Source organism: Triticum dicoccoides, chromosome 6B (genome assembly GCF_002162155.2).
Source record: "Triticum dicoccoides isolate Atlit2015 ecotype Zavitan chromosome 6B, WEW_v2.0, whole genome shotgun sequence".
Lineage (NCBI taxonomy): Eukaryota > Viridiplantae > Streptophyta > Magnoliopsida > Poales > Poaceae > Triticum > Triticum dicoccoides.
The window spans coordinates 141,761,433-141,764,417 of record NC_041391.1 but is presented as its reverse complement, the minus strand read 5'-3'; the positions used below and the strand labels follow the sequence as shown (position 1 = coordinate 141,764,417).

At 50.1% G+C, this 2,985-nt stretch overlaps 1 long non-coding RNA gene across 1 annotated transcript; it reads left to right on the top strand.

The window, feature by feature from the left end:
- The first annotated feature begins 6 nt into the window (after nt 1–6).
- On the top strand, nt 7–1,246 carry LOC119326474. The gene is made up of 2 exons (XR_005157999.1): nt 7–79; nt 968–1,246. It is a non-coding gene; the product is annotated as an uncharacterized LOC119326474 (long non-coding RNA).
- Nucleotides 1,247–2,985: the final 1,739 nt, after the last annotated feature.

The following is a 2,985-nucleotide window of genomic DNA, read 5'->3' as shown; positions in this document are numbered from 1 at the left end:
CACCTCCCACCACGCAGTGGCGCGCTCGCCCCCCACCTTCATTAACCGCTGCCGGTGCACCTCGCCACGATCCCACAAGGTCGGGATCCCCTTCCCCTCCGTCTCCTCCTTTTACCTCCGGCGACGACCTCCCTCCGCCGCCGACCAGTGCGGCCTCGGCTCCCAGCGCCACCAGCCCAACTCCCCGCGCTGCCTCCTCTCCATGCACCTGCCCAGCTCCCTGCGCCACACACCGACGCACCTCAACTGCCTCCCCGCGGCTCCACGGCCACGAAATCAACCGGTGACGGCCAGGCACGCCCCGGTAGCCAGATCTGGCTCCACCTTCTCCCCTCCTCTGTTGCAGGCCTCCTATCCCTGTTGAGATCAATACACACCGATTCGTCTCGCCAGTGCATGCTCCCGGCGGCGGATCCGGGCCCGCAATCGGCCCCAGCGCGCCTCCCGTGTGCCTCCCGCGGCGGATCCGGGCCGGCAACCGCCGCCCTAGTGCAGCTCGGTTGCGCCACCATATGCAGCTCGGTTTTGTCCTTGTGGACACTGGCCACCGCGGCATCGGGGCGGAATGCCCCTCCTCTCTGCACTCTTCTGCATGGACGGCGAGCCGATGAGCACCCCTCTACCTCCCAACAACCCCCCTGGCCGGCGCCTCCATCCTCAGCCCGCGATGGTTATCAACAGTGAGCTGCCGCGACCCCCGACGGCGACCAGATCAAAAAAGGGACGTCAGGTCCATCTGTATCGTAGGGCATCCTAGGCTGCCGCTTCACTGGCTATGCACAGTCATCGTCTCCAGCGCGCGGTTCCAGCAACAGGGGCCCGGGGAGCGCCTCTCTCTCACCGCCGTAGCATCTCCGAGATAGCGGCTTGCTGTTCGCCAAACAATTTTTGTGTATTTTTTCAGATTATTATTGTTGATTTGGGTGAACTCAGTTTCTAATGATTTTTATGAAATCTCTCTATGTAGTTCGGCCGCCGCCGACATGAGGTTCACTTTGCCATGGTAGCCTGGACGCCCCAGCATTGCACCTCAATCATTGGTGGTGCAGTCTACACGCATGCATGCATGGTGTCGTGCGGTGTGTGTGGCGTGCAGCTCGGAGCAAGCGGGCATGAAGTTTATCTTGCTGTTTGTGGTTTTTTTTGTGTGTATTGAGTGTATCTGGCTGGTATATGATGTATTGTGTGTAAAAAAATTTATTTGTTGAGAAGTTCATTTCAACGAGCATTAATGGTTCTTTTTCAAGAGAAAAACGGGTTGATGCAGCCCACTTCGAGGAGTCTTGTGGTTCACTGGATTCAACGAGGAGTCTTGTTGTCTCATGCAGTTTGCTATAAAACTGATAGATGTGGCTTTGAAGCTCACTTTGTTGTCCCATGCAGTTTGCTAAGTTCTTGTGGTCCACTCGCTTGGTCAACGCACGTAAAAAATTAAAAAGTATGAAAAAAGACAACAAAAACTCATGAGGTTCACTTTGGGTAGTGTTGTGGTTCACTTTCAAGAGTGTTGCGGTCCACTCTCGTTCAAAAAAAGTTGAAAAAAGACAAAAAAACTCGTATGAGAAAAATTACGCCCGACAAAAGAAATTATGCAGCTCGCTTGCTCATCCGATGCAGTGCAGTTTTCATTCTGAAGCAGTGCGGTCGGCCGTATGATGTTGTTCATCCTGTAAGTGATTTTTTTTTGTTACGGGAGCAAAAAAAGTAATGCGGTTCACTTCTTGATAGTGTTGTTGTTCATTTACACCCGATGTGAAGTGCACTCTACTTTCTCGTCCTTTAAAAAAATGATGTTTGAATAAAAGAAACTATGCAGTTCTCTTACCCGTGTGATGCAGTGCGGTTTTTCGTCCATTACAGTGCGGTTTTCAGTCGGATGAAGTACCCACGTCGATTTGGGTGTCGCGAAAAACAGTGTCCGCATTTCGGTAAATTCGAAATTCCTCTTAAACCGTAAAGAATTAGAGAAAGTGTTCTACATGAAAGAGTTGCGTATCGTCAATATCTTTCCAACGGCGTATCGTTTGAACCATTCCGACCAGCGGTTTGCAAAAATTTCGCGAAAAACGGCCGCTGCCACTCGTCGTCCGCTGCACGATTTTCAAAATTAACTTAAAACAATAAGGAATCTCCAATATATTTCAACATATGAAAGTTGTGCCTCGTTCGTAGCTTTCCAACGATGTATCACACGCCTCGTTTCGATAAATAGTTCAATAACTGGAGCGAAAACAGTACCGAAAATTTTAAAAAACTTGAAAAACAAAATTCCGCGATTTAGTAAATTTGAAACTGCTGTTAAACCGTAACGAATTAGAGAAAGATGCGCCTCGACAATATCTATCCAACGGCGTATCATTTGCTTCATTCTGACAAGCGGTTTAGAAAAAAACGCGAAAAAAGCTCGCTGCCACTCGTCATCTGCCGCATCATTTTCAATACTGCTTTTAAACCGTGTGGAATCTCGGAAAGTGTTCAACATGTCGAAGTTGCACCTAATCCATAGCTTTTCAACGGTATATTGCACGCCTCATTCCGATAAACGGTTAAAAAGTTACAGTGAAAACAGTATCGAAAAAATAACGCGTGCAGTTTTTTCCGACGAGAAGTTCACTCGTGTGAGTACTGCAACACACTTGGTTCAAAGAATGACGTGCACTTGCGTTCAGCGTGCAGTGCGGAAGTGGTGTGCAGAATAGTTATTCTGTCCTCTCTCTCTCTCTCTATATATATATATATATATAGGACAGGGCTATTTTGTTACTAGTAACAAAATAATATTCTGTTACTTCATCGCCCTATATAGAACAAGATGAATTTTCTTCGAACCAGTACCACTCAAACATCTGCAACCAGCTCTTCCCAGTCGCCGGCCATCCCCTCCGCCCCACGCACCGCCGGCCAATCTCCACCCCCCGCGCCCCCAGGCCAGCCTCCACCCCGCGCGCCGCCGGCCAGCCTCCGCCCCGCGCGCCGCCGGCCAAT